General features: G+C 41.9%; 3 non-coding genes across 3 annotated transcripts; all 3 read right to left on the bottom strand.

Annotated features, from left to right (window-relative positions):
• Positions 1-577: 577 nt before the first annotated feature.
• On the bottom strand, positions 578-648 carry trnag-ccc. The gene has a single exon. It is a non-coding gene; the product is annotated as a tRNA-Gly (tRNA).
• Positions 649-5,279: 4,631 nt separating this feature from the next.
• Positions 5,280-5,350, bottom strand: trnag-ccc. Its single transcript has one exon. It is a non-coding gene; the product is annotated as a tRNA-Gly (tRNA).
• Positions 5,351-5,875: 525 nt separating this feature from the next.
• trnag-ccc lies at positions 5,876-5,946 on the bottom strand. Its single transcript has one exon. It is a non-coding gene; the product is annotated as a tRNA-Gly (tRNA).
• Positions 5,947-15,072: the final 9,126 nt, after the last annotated feature.

The following is a 15,072-nucleotide window of genomic DNA, read 5'->3' as shown; positions in this document are numbered from 1 at the left end:
GTAACTACAGAAAAATCTATAAGGACAAAAGAGCCTTTGCCCAATCCAGAAACCCCCCACCCAACACCGTCTTGCAGTTTCAAAATGATTACAGGGTTTGTTTTACATCATATGTTCATGTGTTCACAGACATTTAATCATAACATTTTATAATTTTGCACTAATTTGGCAATAAATCCCTCCTACTCGTCCTTCCACATATCAAGGTTTTTATATATCGACATTAATATATTACATAAAGGATATCACCAGATCACCAGGTTTGATGTTTCTACATTAGTGTTATTTACAGATGCACTTAACAGTTGACTCATACTTTATAAAGGGAAGATATCCTTTTCTTTCTCGTAAATGATGTTTGCATAAAAAACAATTGTTTTTTAGATACAGAGAAGGCATGTTGGACTTGGGTTTATTCTCATCTGTGTTCTCAGTGTGTGCTCGGGCTAAAGACACCTTATCCATTTTTAAGACTAGGATTAAGACTCAGCTTTTTGATAAAGCTCAAAGTTAGGGCTGCCTAGAATCAGCCCTCAGTTTTGCTGCTACTCAGATCTCAAAATTTAGAAGCATTGCATGCACCGCCCGGGAATCGAACCCGGGTCACAAGAATGGGAATCTTGTATGATACCACTAAACTAGCAGCGCTTGCATTATGCTTTTTTATATATAATATAACTATCAATATATTGACTATTACAGTGTTTTTGGTTTTCCTAGATGTTGGAGTGCCCTGTGTATCCTTAAAGGTGGGGTAGGTAAGTTTGAGAAACCGGCTTGAGATACACTTTTTGTTATATTCCATGGAATGCTCTTAAAGCTCCCATGTCATGCTTTTCCGGTTATTACCCGTCCCCTTGTGTGTTATGAAGGTTTTTATGCATGTAAACGGTGTGCAGAGTCAAAACCCTCAAAGTACACCCTGTAGCGAGTAAAACTCTAACCCCTAGATTCCACCGGGTCCGTCTGCGCCGCGTTGCGGTTTTGGTCCGGCCTCCTCCAGCGTCATACCCTACCAGGCGCGTTTCAGAAGCATTTCAGAAGCGGAGCGTCTTGCCTGCCGGCTCGCAGTTTTTGTTGATTTGGGCATATTTCCTGGACAGGCTACTTTGTACAGACAAAGTTAATAATAACTGTAATATTCCAGTTATAAACGACATGAATCAAAGATGTGTTGCTGTATTTTAGTGGTAAAAAAATGCATTCATCATCATAATTATTCTATATATATAATTTACACAGTGCCTGTAAACCGGAGGAGAACGCTGGCATTTCTCCTCCTACTTGAAAGACTACGGAGGGATAGGGTCTGCAAAATTAGTTTGTGTGTGTGTATATATAGCTCTGAACGTTCCACTTCCTGCTTGCCCGACCTTACGTTATGGCTGCGCCGCCACAAAAATAGGATTCGATCCTAATTTTAGAGGAGCCCTGCGCCGAGCCGCTTCTGGGACGCTTCTGAGCCGTAACGCGCCGCGTGTGGTGGAATAGCACCCATTGACTAGAGTGGCCGCGATCGCCGTGAGCACCGCGGGGCAGCCGTAACGCGCCCGTAACGCGCCCGTAACGCGCCCGTAACGCGCCCGTAACGCGCCCGTAACGCGCCCGTAACGCGCCCGTAACGCGCCCGTAACGCGCCCGTAACGCGCCCGTAACGCGCCGCAGACGGACCCGGTGGAATCTAGGGGTAACACAGAAAATACCTCCCCAAAGCGCCTCGTTGGAGATACGTCACTGCCCATTTGATTCTTCCGGGTACCGCATGATGTCATGCGGTACCCGGAACGAAATGGACCAATCCCGAAGAGCTATGGCCACACCCAGCGGCGCTGGCCGCACCCTCTGCCAGCCTAACATTTACTGTTGGAAGCTCTGGTTCAGTTCACAATCGATCCAGTCATGCCACTGCCAAGGACCAGTTTCCTGAAATGTGAGGAGAAATCTGAGCTGTTTGTCCTACCGACGGAAGAACCACGACGAAGTCAGTGGTTGAAATTTCTTTTTAACACTGTTCCTTCAGAGATTCGAAGAACCGGCATTTCACAGACGAAAGCTTCCAAAACATTGCCCAGTTTGAGGCCGGATATGCACAGCATTTGAAACTGAAGGACGATGCTATTCCTAGTTTGTTTGGACCGTTTGGAGCAGGGGAAGATTTGGGTACACAACCTGTAAGTTTGCATTGTTATTTGTGTATTTATCAAACAAGACTGTTTAAATGTATAAACTGTGTCAGACTGCTAAGCCATTGACACAGTGCTAACTGTGCTAACTAAGTTGCTAGCGTTTCCATATATCAACTCTAATATCAGCAGATGGCCTTGCATACAGTACATGTATCTCATAGCAGGAGATGTCTGCATTCACACACGAAATACTCATAGACAGTATACTCCGGGTGATTTGCCGTACGGTCAGTCGCGAAACGTAATTACATTATAGCTGGCGTAGCGTGTATGCTACCGAGCTAACCAACGGAGCTAGACATGGGTTTGCTCGGGAAAACACGTTCTTGCTAGCCTAATATGAATCACTAGCTTTTGTTCATAGTGGTTTTATTACACTAAACAAGCCCAGCTCATACAGTATACTCCGGGTGATTTGCCGTACATTGTGACAGTACATGTATACTGCATGTATAGCTAACGAGGCTAGCTATACATGCTAGCGCAAAAACAATGTATTCATGACCGTTACAATGTATGACCGAACGTAGCAGACTATCCGTATAAGATTGCAATTATAAACACGTTATTGCTAGCCTAATATGAACCACTAGCTTTTGTTCATAGTAGTTTTATTACTCTACATTATAGTTGCCGTTCCTCCGAGCTAACGTTCATATCGTGTTCGCTACCAAGGTAAACAAAGCTAGGTTAGCATATTAGCTGGCAAGCTGTTCATTAGATTGATTAGATAGATCCACACTCCTACCACAACTACTACTAACTAATCTAAAACAACTAAGTTTCTCTAATATTTTGTGATTTGCATTTGATTTCGTCCAGCCAGATCCTGCCGGACAATACATGACGAGACTACCACACTGATGCATCGTCCTAAAAAGCCCCGGCTGCTATAGGCAAGATGCCGACAACGGGGAGTAATTGACGATATACCGTGTATATATGTATATTTACGTTCATTTTGTACATTTCTAAAAATAAAGTTTAATGGAAATACTTAGTAGGCCTATCCTTTCTTCCCTGAATGATTTGCTCCTATAACATATCATTCATATAGAGCAAACCATGATTTGATTTCTCATCAAACAGTAGTAGTTTATAACAGGTAAAAATAACTTACTCTTTGTTATGACCGGCTCGTAGGCCACAACGGAAAGACAAGGAGACATACACGAGTTTACAAAACCACGGCACATTTATTGTGGTAAATGCAGAGATAGGTGGTCGAGGGGAGAGGATCGCTGAGCCGCTTTGGAGAGAGAGAGGGGCTGCAGTTTGACTCCGGGCAGCTGGCTAGCACCTCGGCTCCGGCCAGGTGTCCGTGATCGCGCTGATTAGCCTCTTCAGCTCCACCCCATCGTAAGACAAAGGCCCTGGGGCCGTCAAACTCTTCTATAACAACAGTTGTAGGTACAGTTCGGTTAGTTTGCGTATAAAATATACGGCTGTACCGACGCCATTATAAGACTGATGTTCCGCTGAGAGCAGCCGGAAAAAGCACTGTTAGACATGGGCGGAGCCTCTCTGGTGGTTGACTAATCAGAACAGAGTGGCCGAGCTGACCAATCGGAGCACACTAGGCTCACAGGGAGGGGGGGGCAAGAGCTCCAACGAGTCGTTTAGTGGAGAGAGTGAATACTGCTGAATACACATACTTGACAGAGATGCTGTATGCGAAACCAATGTGAGTTTGGAAAATTGCACAGTATAAATCTATTTTAGTATACCTCAACAATGTAATTATGATCAGTGGAACTGGCCATGACATGGGCCCTTTAACATCCCGATAGCAATGAATATCTTAAGTGCTTTGACAAAAAATCAATAAAAACATTTCATCTGTGGAAGCCGTAGTACTGTAAAAAGCACGACCAATCATTTTAGCCGGCCCGGCTAAAATAACTGGATGGCCTACCTGCCTGTCAGCCTTCCATCTGTGCACAAACTTATCTCGTGCCCTCATTGGTCATGTGTGCGTTCGTGTGTGTTGGAGGAGGGGCTCTGTAAGGAAGTGGCAGATTTTTTCCGGTTGTGTATTTTCAAATTCTAGCGCACTCGAGCTGGTTTCTCCAAAATTACCTACCCCACCTTTAATATTGTGGCATCACAAATCTGTAGTCATCGTCTTCAAAATTGGAACAATGTCGAAAATGTCTGCCATTGGTAAGATTGAATAGGTGCTAGAACAGTAGTGCAACTTGCCCAGCATATGCTTCGAGAGCCATGGCACTGATGTGGAAAGCCATACACTTTTTATTATTTGGCATGTTGGAACTGCTTGGATAGAAATGCAGAGTTTTTCTGCTAAGAACTTGCCCATTGATCTTTTTTTTCCAGAACTGAACACATTGTACCTGGCAAGGCATAGCATTGGTCAAATTGTTTTCCAATCACTAATATCTTCCATCCAGATCAAATTGGGCTCGTTCAGGATTTGAACCCTGGACCTCTCACAACCTAAGTGAGAATCATAAACCTACACCAAATAAATACTTATTTGTTTGAAATTGGATTAACACATGCACCGCCCGGGAATTGTACCCAGGTCAAGAGAATGGGAATCTTGTATGATACCACTACACTAGCAGCGCTTGAACTCTGTTTGCTTATAGATTATCACTGCTGGGCAACGATTAACATTTTAAATGTTCTGGGTTAACTGCATTGTTATGCGCAACATTCAAAAATGAATTCAAAAGTAGTGTATTGTGCACTTTTATTTTAAAGGTACTGCTATATGAACAAAATTGCATAAACAAATAAGGTTTTTTTTAACAGAAGTATTCCCTTTACACAGTAGCAGTTAAGATATGTCTTGTATATTTAAACTTAGACATTAATTAATGTAATTAAATCAAACATAAAACCAAAGCTATTTGCCACTGCTAGGGCATTAGCTTTTTTTTATCTAGTCAGTTAAAGAAGAACAAGTTACCCTTAGAGTCCAGTGATAAGGAAATTCAATGTTGCAGAGGTTACAAATAACTCTGGCTCTCTCAACTCCGCAGACCTCTCGCAAATGTCCATTTCAGAGTTCTGTACCTTTCTCTATTCTTCTGTCCACTACTCAAACAATATTTGAACCGTCTTGCAAGCACCGCCCGGGAATCAAACCCGGGTCACAAGAATGGGAATCTTGTATGATACCACTACACTAGCGGCACTTGTATTGTGCTTGTTTATATATAATATAACTATCAATATATTGACTATTACAGTGTTTTTGGTTTTCCTAGATGTTGGAGTGCCCTGTGTATCCTTAATATTGTGGCATCACAAAGCTGAAGTAATCGTCTTCAAAATTGGAACAATGTCGAAAATGTCTTCCATTGGTAAGATTGAATAAGTGCTAGAACAGTAGTGCAAGTTTCCCAGCATATGCTTCGAGAACCATGGCACTGATGTGGAAAGCCATACACTTTTTATTATTTGGCATGTTGGAACTGCTTGGATAGAAATGCAGGGTTTTTCTGCTAAGAACTTGCCCATTGATCTTTTTTTTCCAGAACTGAACACATTGTACCTGGCAAGGCATAGCATTGGTCAAATTGTTTTCCAATCACTAATATCTTCCATCCAGATCAAATTGGGCTCGTCCAGGATTTGAACCCCGGACCTCTCGCAACCTAAGTGAGAATCATAAACCTACACCAAATAAATACCTATTTGTTTGAAATTGGATTAACACATGCACCGCCCGGGAATCGAACCCGGGTCACAAGAATGGGAATCTTGTATGATACCACTACACTAGCGGCGCTTGTACTCTGTTTGCTTATAGATTATCACTGCTGGGCAACGATTAACATTTTAAATGTTCTGGGTTAACTGCATTGTTATGCGCAACATTCAAAAATGAATTCAAAAGTAGTGTATTGTGCACTTTTATTTTAAAGGTACTGCTATATGAACAAAATTGCATAAACAAATAGGGTGATTTTTAACAGAAGTATTCCCTTTACACAGTAGCAGTTAAGATATTTCTTATAAATTTCAACTTAGACATTAATTAATGTAATTAAATCAAAAATGAAACCAAAGCTATTTGCCACTGCTAGGGCATTAGCTTTTTTTCATCTAGTTAGTTATAGAAGAACAAGTTACCCTTAGAGTCCAGTGATATGAAAATTCAATGTTGCAGTGGTTACAAATAACTCTGGCTCTCTCAACTCCACCACCAGGAAGAGATTTCAAATGTCCATTTCATGTCTTTCTACTTTTTAATTTAAAGTAAAAGTACTCTTTCTGCACAATGGCCCATTTCAAAATAATGTCATTGTATTGGATTATAATTATTGATTCGTTTTTGTTATTACTTAAAAATGACAGCAGGTAAAGTTAGTGCTGATTTATTTATTTATTTTTAAAGATATGTTTTGGGCCAGAGAGTGACAAGAGGAGAAAGAGGGGATGTTTATTGTGCTCTGGATTCAAACCCTCTTCCCTGGCAGCTCTTACCAACAGCAGCCCAATGGTAGATTTTTTTGTTAAATATACCACCATGTATCTTGTGAATTTCAAAAAAATATCAATAAAATATTTTCTTAACCTAAAATAATACATGACAAACTATTTGTTGAGGACATTTTGTATTATCTGAAGTAAACTACAGGAACCTCAAACATTGTACTAACCCTAACCCTAACCCTAACTTCCCGCCTCTGCAAACAACAGATTGCTTGTGGAGGTGGTTCAGGAGTTACAGGATATCCTTCATTTGTCACAGAAACTTTCATAATCTGTAATAATGACAGAATGTTAATGCTGTATTAAAGATAACTAACTATGTCCAGCCCTCATTCTCTGCCGTCTTATTCATCTATAGAAGACTCAGCAGCTGTCTCCATCACCGCCTGCGCTTATTAAGACCTTCTGTGATTCAGCGTTATCAGCAGAGATCGACCACAGCATCCACTGGCCGGAGGAAGATGGATACGACATCAAACGTTTGGACCAGTGATTCATCTAGAAGAAGGACGAGGCAGAGGTGAGAAAACCCCAACTCTTTTTTGGTCTTTGACCGAGCACAACAGTTTCAATTCTGGGGTTCAGAGATAAATCATGGCAAGACCTTTATTTGAATCATTCCTGATGTCATAGTGATGTAACTATGTTCTGAAAGTAAACAAAGGAGTCCAAATTAGGTGTTTCAGATGAGGGGGAGTTTGTGGGAGAGAAACTCTCTCTGGAGGGAACACAGGGATTTAAGACTTTGCAAACCATTAACATGCACAAACAACGATATAGCACACTACAGGAAAGGGAAAAGCTCATAAAGCATAATAAGGCCTCTTGGTTGGTGTCTGTATCGTGTGGGATACAGTCATTTGACAGGCTGTGTAATATTGATGTTATATGTATGTAATGTGGGTGAAACAATGGTGTAATAACAGTGTTATATGGGGGTGAAATAGATTAAATATCGGTTTGATAATATATAAATGGGCAATGTATTTGTCATTTCAACCTAAAAACTTTAGAAAAAAGCAATTAAAGGGTTAAACTGGCTGTACTGAAGACGTCTTTACAAGTTTTTCCAGCTTTGAATGTCATTAGCTTTACCCATATTTTAAATTTGGTAAAGTTTCTTCACGTTTTCACCTTTCTTGATTCATTTGAGGTATTTGTAAATTACTTGAGCGAAACAAAACAAGGAAGACAGAATTTATTTAGCTTTTTATTTAATTGAGGATATGTTTAAACTATGCAAATAGTCTGTAGAGAGTTGGACAATATGAAATGAAAATAACATAACAGATTGAGACCATATAACCACTGCAGCTGAATTTTATACAATCAGATTGTTCCAAAAAAAGGGTACCAATATAAATCAAGAAAAAAAACTCTTACATTTGCCATGAAATAGACCAGATAACAATCTCTTAAAGGTTCCCCTAAATTACAATATTTAAAACTAATAATCCTTTAAAAAAAAACTATTCTTGCCGTTTTTAATGAAGAAAGGGCACATGTGTTTTCCCAGTAAATTGTGCCATTCTGAATCACTTCCTATTTATGATTAGGTGCTAATACAAAGTTTGGAGATTAACACCCATACATTCAAGGACTAAGTTAATTCTTCTTATTCAAAAGAACATTGTTTAAAAATAATAATTTTATCAGAAGCTAAAACATCAACAATATATACAATGCACTTCCCCAATCATATACATGCAGTATATTACATTTGGTGATAGTGAATCTTTCTTTAGAAAATCAAATGGTTGTTCTACTCAGTGTGATTGACAGGAGAGATGATCAGAGGGGCAGAGTTTTTACCACCATCATTAAGATAGGGACACAAGTATGGGTAGAGTTTCTCAGTGAAGCAGCAGCCAGTGAAGGAGTAGATCAGAACTGCACCATCAACATCATAAAAGGAGACCACGCCCTCCTCATAATCCACAAACACCCCCACCTTCTCAGGCTGAGACTTCAGAGAGAGACAGACTGGAGGACTAGCACATGCTGAGTACTCATTTTCATTCCTCAACCATATCATCCAGTAACCATCCTCAGGAGACAGTATGATCTTTCCCTTCCTGTTGATCGACTCTCTGACCACTCCTAGAGTCCAGTCAGTCTTCCCTTTAACCTGAACCTCGTAATAAAATCTTCCTGAAGAGAAACTCTGCTTTGCTAAGACATTGACACAAATATCAAATCTCTCTGGATTGTCTGGGAGATTTTTCATCACATCACTGTCTTTCACATGTTTTCCATCATCAGACAGGATGAGATAGGGTTGTGCTGTATCAGGATCGAGAGTCACCTCCACCTCATACTGCTGGACCCTCTTCAGCTCCACCTCAAGCAGCTTCTTCATCTGTTTACTGAGCGTCTCCTCCAGCTGAGCCACAGCTCTCCTCACAGTCCCCTCATATGAAGGTGGACGGACCCTGACTTCTGTCCAGTTCTTGGTGGGTGGAGCAGCGTTCAGGGACGGGAAGCTTTGGAGGAGGTGGAGCTGGTCTTCAGAGCGTGACAGCTGCTCCACCTCAGAGCTTCTCTTCTTCAGCTCAGAGATTTCCTGTTCCAGCTCTTTGATGAAGCCTTCAGCCTGTTCCTCTGTCTCTCTCTGCTTCTCTTTGATCGTGTCGATGAGCTCGGCCTGGCTTCTCTCAACAGACTCCTTCAGAGCGGTGAAGACCTGAACACCATCTGCTATCTCTCTGTCTGCTCCTTCCTTACTGAGCTCCACTGAGCGATTCATCTCCTGAATCTTCAGTCGTCTCTTCTGGATCATCTGCTGAATTTCAGCCTCTGTCTTCCCCAGCTCAGCCTTCTTTCCTTCATATCCTTCTTTCAGAGCAACAACATCATGCGTCTTGTGGTCTGAAACAGTGCAGAGCATGCAGACACACACCTGGTCGGTCTTACAGAACAGCTCCAGCAGTTTATCGTGCTTCACACACATCCTGCTTTCCAGGTTCTCCTCAGGGTCGATCAGCTGATGTTTCTTCAGACCTGACATTGTCAGATGAGGCTCCAGGTGAGTCTCACAGTAGGAGGCCAGACACACCAGGCAGGACTTCAGGGCCTTCAGTCTGGTTCCAGTGCAGACGTCACAGGGAACTTCTCCTGGTGACTGTCTGAACTGAGCAGCCATCTCAGAGATTAAAGTGTTGACCAGCAGATCAGGTCTTGTGTGTTGGAAAAAACATTAAATAAAGTTTAAATTGTTTGTTTAAATGTAATCTAACTATGAATCGTCCTGAATTCCCAACCCAGTCTCACATCTAAACGTGAAATAACTACGTTGGTCCACAACTTGGGACGTAGTATTTCTACAAAAACGCCTCTGAAATTGTAGGATCCCTACGTTTTTTTTCACCATTCATTTCCAATGGCTGGCGTCTATGTCACGTGATCTTCAACTTTCTCTCCGCAAAAATAAAAAAACATGGCCGACCTTCGTTTTATTCTCGGTAGAAAATGCCTATTTTAAGGTTAGTTTGGCCATTAAAATGCGTTTTGATGTCATTTGATGCAAGAAATATGAGTTGTTGTTTCAGATTATGTGTGCAGTGGATGTACATGATCTTTAGTTTGCTAGTTATTACGAAGAATACTTCAGGAAATTGTGCAAATACAACGTTTTCATTGTTACCAAGGTGGTTGCTAGGGACGCTGCTATCGATATTATGTCTGTTATGTTGTGTAAAATGGTGGCATAGATACGTTATTTTCCATTATGCTCTCTATATATTGTCTTTATTATGCTTTAAACAGTGTCTCGGGCTTTGGCTATAGGGCGGCTCAAAGTATTTTGTCCGGCCGTTGTGAAGACTGCTTTGTTTATTGGCCTTGTTTTAAATAAAGCATATTCAATCGAGACATGCCAAACATGTGACGTCATATGACGCGTCGCATCTGCGCGCAGGGAGAAAGGGAGACCCCGAGATCCGTAATCTCCGTATTTTTTAAATAAAGAGATTTTCAACCACGGGCGCGCATCAAACGTGTGACGTAATGTGGTATTAAAAGTATTAAAAGAGGTGAAAATCACTACAAGTCTGGGCATGTTGAGAGCTGTACATACACACACATTTCATAGTCTTATATTTCAACAGTTTTACGACAAACTGTGACTTTTTTGACATGGAAATTATTATTTTAGATTGACAAACATCATATGTGTAATTCGTGGCACAATTCAAACGGGATCGAAAGATAATCTTTCTCTCTCCATTCACTTCAATGCATACTTTTTCCGAAATAAGATCCCATGGAGGAACCCGGAAGTTTGACGGACATTACCCACAATCCTCTGTAGCAACCATAGACTGTATAAAACAATTAAATAATGCATTATTCCGAGTGTGCTTGCTTTTCTCTTTGAAAGTCATCACATAACGGCATTGTAATACACGTTTCGGCGGCATTAAATATGACATATCTGCCGTAGTTAACTCTATGTATAGAGCCCTGATGACAAGACTTCTAGACAAACAGGAAGAACTCCCACCAAAACTGATAACTTGACGTGGATCTTAAATATATCAGCAATTAAACAACATCTTACATTTCTTTTCACACAATACGTCTCCTTGCAGTATCAACACTAATTCGGCTGACTTTTATATTTGATCCAATTGCTAGATAGGCTGTATTTAAACCATAACGGTGCACAGCTGATAGAAAGGGACACCTACTGGTTAAAGCACGTTATTGCATTTTATAATTGTATTATTAGATATTAATAGGAGGATGTGCAAAACAGTCAAACTAATAAGGCTTTATTTAAACATTAAAGAATACTTTAGGTTAAGGTCTTCTTTTGAATAAGAAAAAAGCTTTGGGGGTATAGAAGATGAATATGGAGGGATGAAACCTTCTTTGATGGTCACACATGCAGAGCACACAGCACACACAGTGAAATTTGTATCTACAGATAAATATTAAGCCTGACAAAGTACTTAACGTCTAATATATTGCTTTCCTGCAATGTTAACTATGTTTAAGCACTTATTTTAACTGATATTATACATATGTATTATACTCTTATAAGATGTATGTAGATAGTATAAGAAATGTGCAGAATATGACAATGTAATGGTGGAGGTACACACATATTGATAGATGTCTTGTAATGCACTGTTGAGGAACCTGCGACCCAAGTTTTTCATTCATTGCATAACTACACCGTAGTTGTGTATATGATATGTCAATAAACCTTAGAAAATCTTGAAATCTTGAATGGGATGTGCAAAATAGTCATTATATACAATCTTTAATGTCAATAAACCTTAGAAAATCTTGAAATCTTGAATGGGATGTGCAAAATAGTCATTATATACAGTCTTTAATTAACTATTAGTAGAGAATAACGACGAGTAAAGAATATACTTTATAGGGATCCTATTAATATCTAATAATAAAATAATAAAATGCAATAACGTGCTTTAACCAGTAGGTTCAAGGTTCAAGGTTCTTTATTGTCAATCTGACATAGCTACAGAGTAATTATGCAGTTGAAAATCTTATGTCACAGGCTTCTCCAACAATGCAACATAATAACATAACATAATAACAATAAGAGCATGAGCAATACAAAAATAATAATAGTTATAAAAATGAAATAAAGTTATGATGTGGAATAGTGCAGTATGAGTCTATATACAAGTTATTGGAATGATATATATATATATTAGGTATTAGATACATACTACTGAGTAGCAGTTGAATGTTTGAAGTTGTTTCAACAGTTCAATTTTTTAACAGTCTCACTGCCCGCGGGAAGAAACTGTCTCCGAATCTTCTTGTCCTTGCCAGGATGCTGCGGTAACGTCTGCCAGACGGCAACAGAAAGAACAGTTTGTGGCTGGGGTGATGGGGGTCTTTGATAATCCGTAGTGATTTCTTCCTGAGCCGCTGGGAGTAAAGGTCCTCCATGGATGGCAGCTCCGTCCTGGTGATGTGCTGTGCAGTTTTCACCACCCTCTGTAAAGCCTTACGATCGAGGTCGGTGCAGCTGCCGTACCAGGCCGTCATGCTGCCAGTGAGGATACTCTCTATCGTGCACCTGTAGAAGTTGCAGAGTATCCTGGAATCCATTTTGAACCTCCTCAACCTGCGGAGGAAGAAGAGCCGCTGTCGAGCTTTCTTGGTGATGGTGGTGGTGTGAAGAGACCATGTCAGGTCCTCAGTGATGTGGACCCCAAGGAACCTGAAGCTTTTGACTCTCTCCACCGTAGTCCCATTGATGGCGATGGGGGCGTGTCCCTCTCCCTGCTGCTTCTTGTAGTCCACAATCAGCTCCTTTGTTTTGCTGATGTTGAGATGGAGGTTGTTCTCCTGGCACCAAGATGTCAGGTTTTCGACCTCCTCTCTGTACGCCGTCTCGTCATCGTCTGTGATCTGGCCGATGACGGTCGTGTCATCAGCAAACTTCACGATGGTGTTGGAGCTGTGTGTGGCCACGCAGTCGTGGGTGAACAGGGAGTAGAGGAGAGGGCTGAGCACGCAGCCTTGAGGGGCACCGGTGTTGAGAATCAGGGTGGAGGATGTGATATTTCCCACCCGCACTGCCTGGGGTCTGCCCGTCAGGAAGTTCAGGATCCAGTCACAGAGGGCGCTGTTGAGCCCGAGGTCTCTGAGCTTGATGGCCAGCTTGGAGGGCACAATGGTGTTGAATGCTGAACTGTAGTCAATGAACAGCATTCTCACATATGTGTTCCTGTTCTTCGGGTCCAGGTGTGAGAGGGCAGTGTGGAGGGTGAGGGCTATGGCGTCGTCTGTGGACCTGTTTGCTCTGTAGGCAAACTGCAGGGGGTCCAGAGATTCAGGGAGGGAGGAGGTGATGAATAATTTGACTAACCGCTCAAAGCACTTCATTATGATGGAGGTGAGTGCTACTGGGCGGTAGTCGTTGGGGCAGGTGATGATTGTCTTTTTGGGGACAGGAATGATGGTGGAGTGTTTAAGACATGTGGGGACTACAGACTGCAGCAGGGACCTGTTGAAGATGTCTGTGAACACCTCTGCCAGCTGAACTGCACACACCCTGAGAACACGGCCAGGGATGCCATCAGGTCCAGGAGCCTTGTGTGGGTTAACCCTTTTAAAGGATTTACACACATCTGCCCTATTTAAAACAAAAGGGCAGTGTAGCTCCTGGTCCCTCTGTACCTCCACAGCCTGGCTGCTCTCAAAGCGTGCAAAAAAACTGTTTAGCTCATCTGGGAGAGATGCGCACGCAGACACTCCCGCAGCACCCCCCGCTGCTCCTTTGTAGTCAGTCATTGTCCTTAGTCCCGCCCACATATTCCTAGTGTTACAGCCTTTGAAGTCAGATTCCACCTTGTCTTTGTACTGTCTCTTTGCATTTTGAATTGCTCTCCGGAGATCATACCTAGACTTCCTGTACTCCTCCAAATCTCCCGCTGAGTGCGCGAGAGTGCGCGCTTTCAGTTTGCCGCGCACCTCACCGTTTACCCAGGGCTTTTGATTTGGGAATGTCTGTACAGAAACCTTCGGTACCACGTCATCGATGCATTTCCCAATGTAGCAGATGACAGTGTCCGTGTGTGTGTTGATGTTATTGTCCTCAAACACACTCCAATCCGTGGATGCAAAGCAATCCTGCAGTGCCTCATCTGACTCCTCGCTCCATCGTTGTACTGTCCTTGTTATCGGTCTGTCCCTTTTAAGTTTCTGCTTGTACGCAGGCAACAAAAGTAGTGAGATATGATCTGATTTGCCGAAGGGAGGGCGAGGGAGAGCCTTATATCCATTCCGGAAAGGGGAATAAACATGGTCCAGTATGTTTCCCCCGCGCGTCGGGAAGTTGATGTGTTGGTAATATTTTGGCAAAACCTTCTTCATGTTGGCGGTGTTGAAATCTCCGGCCACAACGAACGCCGCATCTGGCCGTGAAGTCTCGGTTTTATCAATAAACCCAAACAGCTGATCGAGTGCCGTGTTGTTGTCGGCGAGTGGCTGCGGCGGGATATACACTGCTGTTATCACAACAGATGTGAATTCCCTCGGCAGATGGAAGGCCCGACATGAGATCATGAGGTGCTCTAGCTGTGCGGAACAGTCCGATGAAATAATCTTCACATCTGAAGATAGGTAGGTGTCCCTTTCTATCAGCTGTGCACCGTTATGGCGTAAATACAGCCTATCTACCAATTGGATCAAATATAAAAGTCAGCCGAATTAGTGTTGATACTGCAAGGAGACGTATTGTGTGAAAAGAAATGTAAGATGTTGTTTAATTGCTGATATATTTAAGATCCACGTCAAGTTATCAGTTTTGGTGGGAGTTCTTCCTGTTTGTCTAGAAGTCTTGTCATCAGGGCTCTATACATAGAGTTAACTACGGCAGATATGTCATATTTAATGCCGCCGAAACGTGTATTACAATGCCGTTATGTGATGA

Source organism: Trematomus bernacchii, unplaced genomic scaffold (genome assembly GCF_902827165.1).
Source record: "Trematomus bernacchii unplaced genomic scaffold, fTreBer1.1, whole genome shotgun sequence".
NCBI lineage: Eukaryota > Metazoa > Chordata > Actinopteri > Perciformes > Nototheniidae > Trematomus > Trematomus bernacchii.
This window is presented reverse-complemented; position numbering and strand designations above follow the sequence as displayed.